The sequence below is a fragment of the Rhinolophus sinicus genome, linkage group LG03 (genome assembly GCF_036562045.2).
Source record: "Rhinolophus sinicus isolate RSC01 linkage group LG03, ASM3656204v1, whole genome shotgun sequence".
NCBI lineage: Eukaryota > Metazoa > Chordata > Mammalia > Chiroptera > Rhinolophidae > Rhinolophus > Rhinolophus sinicus.
Genome location: NC_133753.1, coordinates 90,391,224 through 90,404,824, shown reverse-complemented (window position 1 = coordinate 90,404,824; position 13,601 = coordinate 90,391,224).

The following is a 13,601-nucleotide window of genomic DNA, read 5'->3' as shown; positions in this document are numbered from 1 at the left end:
AAAATCAGCAAAAAATACAAGATCACTTTACCTCTAGATGATGTCATTAGCAAACGAGAGTGATGGCTGGGACACACAAATTACTCCCCCAAGGTGAGCTGGGAGTGCATCTGCTCCTCCCCATTCAATTTCTTGAAGCTGTTCTAACTGCTAATTAACCGTGAAAAGTTGTGCTGTGAACCTTTCACCTGGCGTTCTTCGGAAAGATTAAAAAGTTCTCAGGGAACGCTCACAGCGATGTATATGTAATCAATTGCCATTTCAGTGGTGACCTGCTGTCTGGTGGAACAGAGCCTCAAATGATTGTTCAGCTCAAGGGGAGGAAACTTTTTTTTTTTTTTTTTTTTACTTTTTACTGGCTAATATACACAAACATATCTAGTGGACCATTTTGAGTCATTCAGTTGGCTTCTGTCATAAACCTTAGCTCATTAGATGAGCAGACCCAAGAGAAGGGCAAATCTGACTCCTATCTTACATGCAGACCGTGCAGGAAGTGGTCCATCTATCACTGCAGGGCCCACACGCCAGAGTCAAAATTTCTCGCTGATCCTTCTGGCTTCATTAATTAAAAAACTGACTCTCAGCCTTGGCAGCACATTGGAATCACCTGGGGAGCTTTTAAAAACGCTGATGTCTGGGTCCCACCCCCGGAGATTTTGATTTAATTGGTCTGGGGTGAAGCTTGGGCACTGGAGATTTTCTAAGTTCCCGGTGATGATTCTCATGTGCAGCCAAGGCTGAGAACAACTGAATTAGAAGGTGATTCTAATTATAGCTCCCACCTCCTCAGACATTATTAAGATCCTGCTTGCCTTCGGAAACCACAAGAAGCCTGTAACTGTGAGCCGCTCTGAACTGTGATCCCTGGAATGCATTTCCATACAGCCACTCCTCTAACACGGTCCCACTCTGTCTTCTCCACATACTCTTCTACTTTACCCTAGGTAACTCACAATCGGTCATCAGCAAACTCACCTGGCTCAGTACCTATAATTTGTTATTACCACTAACTGTACTCATGCTAGTCTGTTACTATTAGCCCACGCTCCACAACTAAGACAGTGTTGGATCCTCTTTATCCCAGCTCCAACAATTCTTTGCGTCACGGTGGGACCTCTAATCAATTGAATTTTTTTTTCTTTTTTTTCCCTCCATCTTCTCTTTCATATATTGCTTTTTTTATCCTTATCTTATTTAGATTACATGGTCCATCACAATACTCGCTATTTTCTTCATCTTTCCCTCCACTATACTATATTGGCAAGATCCCAACTCCAGTTAACTTCTAGTCCTCTCCTACTTCCTACCTTTACCTGAGAAGCTGAATTTTGCTAAGGAAAATCTTATTCCTCTTAAGTCTATGATCGCAGACATCAAGAGGAGTTGGTTATGTTGCCCAAAATTCCATGAAAGTGTTATAGTAAAATTATTCTCCCACTCTCCTACATAACAATTACTCACCTTTCTCTGATAACATTGCCTCCTAACTCTCACCCAATTTATTTGCTCTTAATTTTATAGTGAAAAAGGGAGAACCAAAGATAAGCTCTCCAACCTGCCACCATCTTATCAAGGTCAGCAATGATCTTCATATTGCAAATCCAAATGTCAATGCTCAGCTTTCTTAGAACTCCACGTCTCAATCACTTCCACCTTCCTGAAACACTTTCTTCATTTGGCCTCTAGAAAATCTCTCTCTCTCTCTCTCTCTCTCTCCCCCCCCCCCACTGCTCCATTGGCTTTGACTTCTCAGTGTCTTGCCTGATTTTCCTCATCTTCTCCAGACCTCTTCTCTTGTGTATTTACACACACTTGCCAGTGATTGTATCCAATCCCATGGCTTTAAGTATAAGCTTTTCCCTGAACCCTAGGCTCTATTTCCAACTGCTTACTTGACATTTCCACTTAAATAAGACATAATACCATAAAACACCTAGAAGGATAGGGAAAAGCTTCTTGATATTGATCTTGGCAACATTTTTTTTTGGAAATGACATTAAAAGCACAAGCAACAAAAACCAAAAATAAATAAGTGGGACAGTATCAAACTACAACGCTTCTGCACAGCAAAATGAAAAGGCAACCTATGGAATTGGAACAAATATTTGCAAATCATATATCTGATGAGGAATTAATATCCAAAATACATAAGGAAATCCTACAACTCCATAGGGAAAAAAAAAAACAGTCCAATCAAAAAACGGGCAGAGGATCTGAATAGACGTTTTTTCAAAGAAGACATACAGATAGATGGCCAACAGGTACGTGAAAAGGTGTTTGACACCACTAATCATCAGTGAAATGCAAATCAAAACCACAATGTAAATCACGTCACACCTGCTAGAATGGCTGTCATAAAAGAGACAAGACATAACAAGTATTTGTGAGGATATAGAGAAAAGGGAACACATGTGCACTGTTGGTGGGGATGTAAATTGATACAGCCACTATGGAAAACGATCTGGAGGTCCCTTAAAGAATTAAAAATAGAACTACCATACGACTCAGCAATCCAACTTCTGAGTATACAGTGGGTGCCAAAAAATGTGTGCACATTTTAAGAAAGGAAAAAACTGTGTTAAAATTATACTGATGGTAACCACTTTGAACACCTCTTATAATTGCAGAAGTCAAATGTGACTTGTATTCATGTTTTGTTATTGGTATATATTGAGTATTACAATTTTAATACAGTTTTCTCTTTGCTTAAAATGTATATACATTTTTTGGCACCCTCTGTATATTTAAAGTAAACAATATCAGGATCTTGAAGAGACATCTGCAACCCCATGTTCAATGCAGCATTATACACAATAGCCAAGACATGGGAACAACCTAAGTGTTTATCTATGGATGAATGGATAAAAAAAAGAGATGTGTTATATCCACACAATTGAATATTATTCAATCATGAAAAAGAAGGAAAACCTACCATTTGTGACAACATGGATGGACCTTGAGGGCATTATGCTAAGTGAAATAAGTCAAACAAAGAAAGATAAATATGGCATGATCACATTTATGTGTGGAATCTAATAAAGTCAGACTCACAGAAACAGAGTAGAATGGTGGTTACCAATGGCTCGGGGGTGGGAGTAATGGGGAGTGTTTGTCCAGAGGTAAAATTTTCAGTTATAAGTTCGGGGCATCTAATGTGCAGCATCATCACTATAGTTAACAACACTGTATTACATACTTGAAAGTTGCTGAGAGTAATACTTTAAATTTTCTCACCACACACGGAGACACAAAAGTTTATTATGTGAGATTATGGAGGTGTTAACTAACCATATTGTGGTAATCATTTCAAATGTAAACATGTATCAAATCACACATTGTACATCTTAAACTTACAAAATGTTAAATGCCAATTTTATCTCAATAAAGCTGGAAAAAATTAAATAGCAAATATTTGGCATATGTGCAGACTTCAATATTATTAGGCAAACATTCAGAAGTCTTATATATTGCAAATATTTAAATATTATATAAAAATCAAAGATTCAAAGAGCACTATTTAAAAAGTTTGAGAAAATAAAAGTCTTTCATTTTACATGAACCCAGTGCAAGATAAAATATTTTGTAGATAAATTTTACATCATGCATTTAAAATGAAACATTGAAATTTCTCATTGTTCTCATAACCATAACAAAAGTCTCATCCTGTACGATTTTGTAGAAAATAACAATCAATTCAACTCAAAGCTGAGAAAATTTTATGAAAATCAATTTTGTTCTTTACATTTAACAAAAAAAAAATCTGTCTATGGATTAAATATTTCACTTTCAAATTATTTCCTTTTGCAATTTTTTTCAAGAACCTGGCCTATGCTCACAGGTTTGGGTTCTCATTCATTTAGTCATTCCTTTGAGTTGTCTATAATTAAATTGTTGAGCCACACTATGAATTGATTGTTAAATTGAACAGAATTTAACATGTATGTTAGTAATCAAGGGATTTAACAGAGAGGTTTTAAATCTGATGAAAGCTATACGCACTCTATAGAAACAAGCACGTACACAAAATTTTGCATAGAATCTAAGGAGTTCTTTAAACGAAGAACCTCCATTATCCCCTACATGTTCATGGACCCCAGTTTAAACCCACAGTTACACAGAAAGAAGACATACAAACATCTATATAAAATACCATTTACTGAATCTGCAAAAAATACCAGGTAATATCCTAGACACTTTACATATTTTATTTAACCCTCACAATAACCCTTGTAAAATATTTAGTATGATTGCCACTTAACAAATAACAAAAATAAAATTGAGAGAGAAATCACATAGACAATGTCACACAACCTGAAAAGATATGATTTGATGTTCTTTTCATTATATTATTCTGCAACAGCTTTTCTAGGATCATACGTTAACTGTAGAACCATAATATGAACTCATATCCCCTTGCTCTTTTGACTTTACTGATTACACAATAGGACAAAATTTTTCTATAAGGCACATCCATTCTCATAAAATAGACTACACTGGAACTGACAATAGGTCCAGTGTTCCATCCTTACTCCCAAGAGACTACTTAAAGCATACTAATTAGGTTACTGTACTTTTGAGGTGTTTCTCCACCATCCCCCAAATCTTCAGAGCAAATATAAATCGTAAAGATTTTAAAATTGCATTTGAAGTCATTTTAAATTCAATATAATAATTCAGCACTCAACAATAAGTTTTGTTTTGTTTTCTATTTTAAACAATGAACCATTCATTTTTCACTCTTGGGGTCTGTAAAAAGGCCCAAGAATTGTTCAGCAATGTACATAGAATTCACACCTTTAAGCTCTTTTTCTGTGAACAACCCCTTATATGTTTCATAAACACTACTCAGAGGCAACTAATCCTCAGGGAGCAAATATTTGGGCCTTCAAGAAAAATGAAATTGCCTAGGCAGCCAGCTCCAAAGCATTCACTATTAAAATAAACCATAACTGGGTCTTTAACTTTTTGACAGAATAAGCAGCAACCCGAAGTTGGAACTTTCCCCACCTTCCCATTGAAAACTAATGATTCCACGTTGAATCATAAAAGCATTTATAGCTTAGGTGAAACAACATATACTTTGTCCCTGGTACATGTTGCTGTGTTGGCAGTTATCTGTTGCGTTGTAATTTGAATGCATTCATCATGTTATACTTTCAGCTATAAATCATAAATTTGAACTAAAACAGATCTACATTTTAACTAAGGTTGATCATGAATGAAAATTTGTCATCATGTATATTGCAATCAGAATGGACATAACAAATTCCTGAACTTGAAAAAGATTCGTTGTTCAGGGTGATTTAAAACTATTCATAACACTATATTCGCAAAACTGAGTTATGCACCTAATGTAACATTCAAGGAATATTTTTCTTGATATACATAAAATGTATACAAATCTATGATAAAAATACTGAAGGTTCAATTAAAAAAAAAACAAAAAAAAAAACAAGAGCCACAACTGTAAATAGGCCATCTCCTTTCCTACAAGTAAGAAAGAATCAATGTTCAATGTTACAAATTTGAAATATATAAATCTACCAAAATATAAATTACAACTTAAGCATTGTGAATTCATTTTTATATTTTGTTTAACGAATTGCTGAGTGGAAATGATAATGTATTTACAACTTTGTTTCCATTTTCCATTCACATTGAAATCCTTTTCTTGTCATTGAGAAATGATATTCCTTAAAAACATCCTGTAGACATATTAAAATAAACCAATCCTTTAGGGAATATTTAGGAAGTATTATAAAGTAATATTCAAATGACATTCTATCACTCACAGATTTTAGAACATAAGGGATTCCCCGTAGGGCATAGGAACAAAGACTTTGCCCTCTAAAATACTTCCGCAGTCTTTATATGTTCTTGCTAACCGATAAGTGTTGTTCTCAACTTTTGTCCTACACTTACTTTTTTCTGAGTAAATGTTACTCTACCTATGCACAATTCTGTTAACATTACTGTCTTCAGAGAGTTCCTTCTTTGTGATTCCAGAAAAATGATGATTTCATAAATTAAATATATACAGTCAATTACTGGGGTTTTCCTTAGTTAACCCAATTTTTTTTAAAAAATCCTTTATTAATTATGTAGATTGACCAAAACCTACACTTTATTTTTACTTACATGGAGTTCTGACCACAGTGTACATACTATTGTTACATATATACACCCACACTAACAAGGAAAGAAATTCCCCATTCGTAATATAGAGACTGTCTCCAGGTTATATGTACAGCTCTGAGGTCAACGTCCTCTGATCTTCAATCATCCTAGAACACTGCTCTTTTTTCAATCAAATTATAAACAGTCAAAAATCTGATTTTAGCGTATATTCTTTAAAGAAAGAAAATAATTATAAGACTTGGGTAAAGGATTATAAGACTTGAGTAAAAGCTATACTTTACCTCAGAAGTTTTATAAATGTTGGACTAAGAAGAAAATCCAGTTATATAGTATACAAACTAGAAATTACTTGTCCTTCTCTAAATATTTGTTTGGATCAGGACAAATACACATGTGGATTTATTTGAAGTTATCTGTACACATGTTGTGGGAAACAATGCTGAGGATTGTAACTGCCCTGTACTCAGAAGCCTTTGTGAATAGAGTCCTTTCTGGATGAGGACACACACTACAGCTCAGGCATCATCAGGCCCCGGGCAATCCTTTGAAGCTCCCCCCCCCCACCCCGCCGTCTCTCCAGCCCAGCTGTCCTCTTCAGTTTCTTACAATAAGCACTCTTGTGCTCTCCTCACAGTTTTGTTTATGATTTTATGGACCCTTTGTACTATTCTACTTTTCAAGTTCTAAAGAAGAGCCAGGTCCTTAAGATCTGTTTTCAGGTTCATTTCTCCCACTAAACCTTCCCTGAACACAGAACACCCATTGTACTCGTCATATGTGTTGGTGCTTGGTTATATTCACCTGGTCATTCTCCTTGGACTATATTCTAATTGTCTGATGTACACAAATTCTCCCTTTCTAAGAAGATGGTAAGATACTAGAAGGCAGTTGTAAAATACTCTGTGTACAGCACACTGAGATGCAGCAGAGTAAGAACTCAATAAATACATCTTTATTGGAACTTTCCTTCCTAAACTATCAATGCAATCTATCGCTGCCAATGTTACTACAGCTGTCAACCTGACTTGGTCAAATGACTTGGTCTTGAAATAGTTGTATTAACTGAAATGTAAACACAGTCAAATGCTTATAATAAGATTTTGCCATGTCCCTGTACATCAAAGAAGTTACATAAATAAAATAACCGACAGGCAAATCATTAGTAAAAGTTTAATACTTTTAATACTCACTTTCATGGTAAACACACTATAAATATACTTAAAAATTAAAACAAAAAGATATTTATCTAAATCCAAATCATTTAGGATTTAATCCTAACAAGGTGAAAAAAAATGGGCCCCAAAATAGGTCTGGGATAATGTTATAAAAATATGTCGAGTCCTCAGGAAATCTCCAAATTTGATTATATAATATGAGTATTTAAAATATTTGCCTAAGGTCAAGTAAAATTGCTATCTAAGGCTTTGCCTCCCAAGAAACAGCAAGGCAAATGAAAATATACAGTCATAGGAAGCACAAATGAGCATTTGATTTACTCAATAACCTCATCTACTTAATAATTTCATACCTAGTGGCCTGTCTCTAAACCTCAAAGGTGGTTATCAGTATCCTGAATCCCTACTTTGATAGGCATATTTCTATGTTTACTTAGTTTTTTCCAGGGGTAGGCATGCCTCCTTGAATTAGTATCAGTTGCTTAAGAATAAAGTCTTTCATTTATTTAGTTATTCTAGCAGCCAATTTTGTGCTTTAGAAGCAACAGATGCTTGCAAAATACAAATTGGGGGGGGGAAATCGATATATATAAAGTTGCCCATGGTACGTTTATAAAATGGAAAATTTAGTAGAGGATATTGAAGAAACATTGTTTGCCCAAGTTAAACATTATTTAAAATAGTAAGTAATAATTACTATAGGCAGAGATTTTTGTCTGTCTGTTCATTCATGTATCCCCAGTGCCAGGCACATTGTGGTACACAAATATTTACTAAATGAATGAATGATTTTGTTATAGTTAATGGGAATAACTTAATAATGTGATTTATATTGCAAACACCATGTACTACAAATGTTTATTTAATTAAAATTCTATTGTGTAAAGATCATCATACCTTTTCTTAACCTCATAGAACTTATTATCCATGGAAAGATGAAATGGGAATAATTTCGCCTTCTTAAATTTACAAATACCTTCTACATTGTTCAAGCTTCTCCTGCATTCACTATTCAGTGCAGAGTGGCTAATTTACAGTAAAAGCTCAAAAGTCAGGCTGAAAGACTCCATTCGTGAAGTATTCATCCCCGAAAAGCAGAGTTGTATATACCTTCTATCTTAAGTCCAACTGCTAATGGAATACCAACAAATGAATAATTTTCAAATCCTTTAATCCAATTCTATGGAAGTTATTTGGGAAAAACTTTCCATTGTCTTGAGCTGCACCAACTACTAAGGGTATCAGAGAAATGTGTTTGCACTGGAGGAATTCACAGAGATATGTGCACATAAAGCCATTAGGACAAGACACAACAGCATAAACTCTATTATGAAGCTGAGGGCTAATAATTATAGAACTACTGTGTTTCCCCGGAAATAAGACTGGGTCTTATATTAATTTTTGCTCCAAAAGACCATTAGGGCTTATGTTCAGGGGATGTCATCCTGAAAAATATTAGCAGGGCTTATTTTCCAGTTAGGTCTTATTTTCGGGGAAACACAGTGTGACTTAGTCTTTGCACTTTTAAGAGTAACATTTGGATTAGTAATAATCCATCTTATTTGTTAACATGAAGTGCAGAACTCATGATTTTAAAACTCCAAATGCATTTACTAGGTAATAATTAAGGTACAAAAGTAGGATTAACAATTAAAGTTTATAATTGAGATATAACAAATGATTGTAAGTAGATCTTACCTGAATTTGCTAATTGTTCTTATCTGCAACTACTGTATTCTTTAAAATCCAAAACTTCTGTATATTTAAAGAGAGTATGGTGATTTACGAATCCATTGATAAAGAATTTAATTTCTAAAACTATCATTTTTCTCTAGAAATAGAGTTTGGCAGCATAGGACTTGTTACCCATAGGAAAAAGTCATTCACAAGCTTAGAGATGCCTGGAGGAAGGAGGATGCATAGCATCATCCAGTTACAGCAAGGAGCCCAGGGTGGCTGAGAAGTCTGGCACACAGGAGAGGAGCTGTGCAAGAAGGCACTAAGACAAGTGGAGAACAGATTTTGTACGGTATTGTTGGCCATCTTAAGTGGTGAGGGGCAGTTTTGATTCTAAGTGCAATGGAAAGCAATTAGAGAGTTCTAAACACAAGAGTAATATTACTCTTTTTTTAACTAATAAATAGCCAATTAATGTGTGTTTACCATTGTGGGGCAACTTGCTAAATGCTTTACAAATGTTATGCAATCATTATATCAATCCTGTAAAGTCAATTTTATTATCCCCATTTTACAGAACAGGAAACTGAAGTAGGGGGGGATTATGGGACTTGCTCAAATCACAAAGGTGCCAAGTGCTGGGAGAGGTGTTCTAACCCAAGTTCCCTATTCCAGAGCCTGGGCTCACAACCGTCCTGCACTCCTAAATGGTGCTGGGTTCCTCAGGACACATACAAAACAGTTGAACAGAGCCAAATGAGGGAGGGATAATTTTCATACAATTCATAGAAAAGAGATCATTTGTGCAGCTAGAATAAAATATTCCTTGAAATATAACTACGAGATATTTTAGTTCTTATTATAAGGCATCAATTTTGTTTAATTTTTTTGATAAGCTTTTTAAAAGATTGCAGCAATTGCTACTTTCTACTATTGTTTTCTCCTTAAGAGCATAATAATTACCTCAAACATCTTTGAATCTCTACATTCCTTAGCAGAGTACCTGGCAGAAGTGCGAGCTTTAAAGTACTTGTTGAACAAATGAAATATTACAAAATAACCAAAAAAAAAATGCTTTTTCAATACCTGGCACCATAGGAAACTTGGTGTTAATGGTGGTCCTTAGTGAAACCAGTTTTCAGCGAGTACATATTGAACTTGAAACTGTACTTTGAGAAAACTTGAAAAGTGCCTTTAAAAGGTTTTCAAAATCTGGCAGTGGACATTGTTTGCTTTATGCATTTTTAGATATATTTACCTGGTTTTTGACACGTCAGGTACCCAGTAAATAGATTAAAGTCCCTGCCTTTTGTACGCATTAACTAGAAAATGTCACACAGACACATTGTCAGTTGGATAAATATATCTCCTCCCCTGAAAGTTTCCTACTCCCTTCTGAAATTCTTAGGAGGATTTGTAGCAGTAACCCTTTTCCGTTAAGGTCTGATCCTTCCTGGTAATTTCTTGTTTCTTTCAGGATAAAATGTAATGGCAACAGCTTTGATGTCTTTTTCTTGCTTTATCCTTTCTTCTTTAAGAAGCAGTTCTTGTTCATTCTTGGCTCTCAGTACATGCTTTATGTAACATCAGCATGAAAAGAATTAGAATAGAAATGCATATTCCTTTTTGGCACAGTGTCTATTTACCTAATATAAAAGATACAGTTTTTCAACAGCGCAGTGGAACAATGCTGTACTCTTCCCAATTTCACGGTAACATCTCAGCCATGACGAAACTATTTGACAAAAATGAATATTAAATCAGGACACAGGGAAGAAAGATTATATAAAGCTTTCTTACTGAAATAACAAATTAATGATAGATGCATTTAAAAATAAAAACTGATAAGTAATTAAAAACACGGCTTGAAAGAAGAGACATAAATTGCGAGGAAATAATTTGAAATGGTTTGATTCTCCAATCTTTAAGTAAATGACTTCATTTTTCTCAATGGCAATAACCCATATTTTCATATCACCTATCCATTTTTTGTTTTTCCTCTCCCCACCCCAACCTCTCTGGAAATAGAAACAATTAACCAATATTTATGGAATATCTAGTATGGGTTCAGAATTGTGCCAGGTAAAATTATCTATAATACAGAACCTGTCCTCAAATAAACAAGAGTAATATAATAGAAGTAGTAAAAACATTATTAAGAGCTAGGTCGTATGTCATGATGACAATCCTATGTAGTAAGATTTTTTTAGAGATATCCATGTGAACTGAAACAGTCTAGGGTAGAATTATGAAAAAAAAGCTACTTTCATCTAAATATTTAAAATAAACAACAGATAAACAACTAACTTTTTAATTTCGTGATACGAGGTCTGACAATTAGGTTCGCAACTGATCCATTGCTGAATCCCACTACAGTCACCTTCCAAGTACTGCCCTTGGGAAGCTATGCACTGACACCAGGGCCCCCTTTTTGTTTTTTTTGTTTTTTTTTTTCTTTTTGGGGGATATATCATAGCTGTTGTCATATTATCCTTGATGTCCTGAATGTCATCAAAAAATCTTCCTTTCAATATTCTCTCTCTCTTTGGGTAAAGAAAGAAGTCATTGGGGGGGTATCAGGTGAGTAGGGAGGTGGTGTCCATATAGAGATTTTTTTACTGTGAGCTGGTACATTGTCATGATGTACGAGCCATGAACTGTTGGTGAAAAGTTCAGGTTGTCTAATTTTTTCATGCAGCCATTTTGCACTTCCAAATATTAAACTTGTTAACTGTTTGTGCAGTTGGTACAAAGTCATAATGAATAATTCTTCTGATGTCAAAAAAGTTTAGCAACATCGGTGCAACAAAGCTAGTGAACTTAATTGTCACACCTCATATGTAATCTGGCTCGCTACTGCTTCTAAGTCCTCATATCCTGCCAGACTCCCCACTCCAGTCACAACTGACTTCTTTTTGTTCCTTAGTGGACTCATACACATGGCTCAGGCATATAGACTTCAAAAATTTCAAAAAATGAATCTGAATTCCAATTAAGAAACACCATTCTAAATAATATTTTACTGGTCTATAAAACCATGAATCACAACTGTGGGAATAAATTAAAATGTGAAAATATCACACCAATCTTATCACTAAAACCCAAACTAAGGGTAAAAAAGTTTTCATAGAAATGGAATGAGATCGTACAGAAAGCAGCCTCTTAGATAACTGGCTTTCAAAAGGATCATATTGGCACTTTTTTTTTTTTTTAATTTATTGGGGTAACAATTGTTAGTGAAATTACATAGATTTCAGGTGTACAATTCTGTATTACATCATCTATAAATCCCATTGTGTGTTCACCACCCAGAGTCAGTTCTCCTTCCATCACCATATATTTGATCCCCCTTACCCTCATCTCCCACCCCCCACCCCCCTTACCCTCTGGTAACCACTAAACTATTGTCTGTGTCTATGAGTTTTTGTTTCTCATTTATTTGTCTTCTTCTTTTGCTGTTTTTGGTTTCTATACCACATATCAGTGAATTATATGGTTCTCTGCTTTTTCTGTCTGACTTATTTCGCTCAGCATTACACTCTCAAGATCCATCCATGTTGTCACAAATGTTCCTATATCATCTTTTCTTACCGCCGAATAGTATTCCATTGTGTATATATACCACAACTGCTTTATCCATTCATACCTGGCTCATATCCAAATATTCTGACTCAGAAAATCTATAGCAACAAAAGTGTCATAAACATAAGCCAAATATTGGTGGGGGTTTGCAGCAAAGACTCCCCCAAGATATTTCTAGCCACGCTTGTCTTGCCAGTGTGTCCACTGGCCTAGCACAGTGCCTTGTACTTATTAATTACTCGATAAATATCTATTAAGTAAAAATATACATAAATGAAGAAATGGGTGAACCATGTCCTTTGGTTTTTAACCAGGCTGAGCTATGACATACTGGGAAAATGACCTAGGCTTGTGCACTCACACTAACATGATTTTCACAAGTGTAACTAGTATTTGCTAGAAGATACTCACAAATTGGGCATTGTGAAATTTCTAACATCCTTTATATTTCAAAGACCCTAATATCACACTTAATTTAGCTTTTAGAAAATGTATTATTGTTGAGAGTTCCAGTCAAGATGGCAGAGTAGGTGAATGCTGTGCTTGCCTCCTGCCATGACCACATAAAAATTGCAGCTAAATTATAGAAAATCTACCTGGAGAACCATCTGAAGTCTAGATGAACAGAAGTCCTATAACTAAGGATATAAAGAAGCCACCACAAGATTGGTAGGAGTGGCAGACACATGAAACGGGCTGGCCCCATACCCACATGTGGGAGTTGAGAATTGAGAGGGATATCTCAGCGGCAGAGGTCCACCCTGAAGAGCAAGTGTCCCAGCCCCAAATTGAGCTCCCCAGCCCAGAGCAACAGTGCTGAGAAGAGGAGCCCCCATGGCATCTGGCTGTGAAAATCAGCAGGAATTCCACATGTCCAGTTGAGACAGCTAGTGGCTAGAAACCCCGATGTCCTATTAAATGGCATGTGCACAGACTGTCCCGCTCCCAGGCATTCACCCTGGACTCTGGCAGAGGAACAGAGACATCAGAGACATATGGGAAGAGACTGAGTTGTGTGGCTTAAGA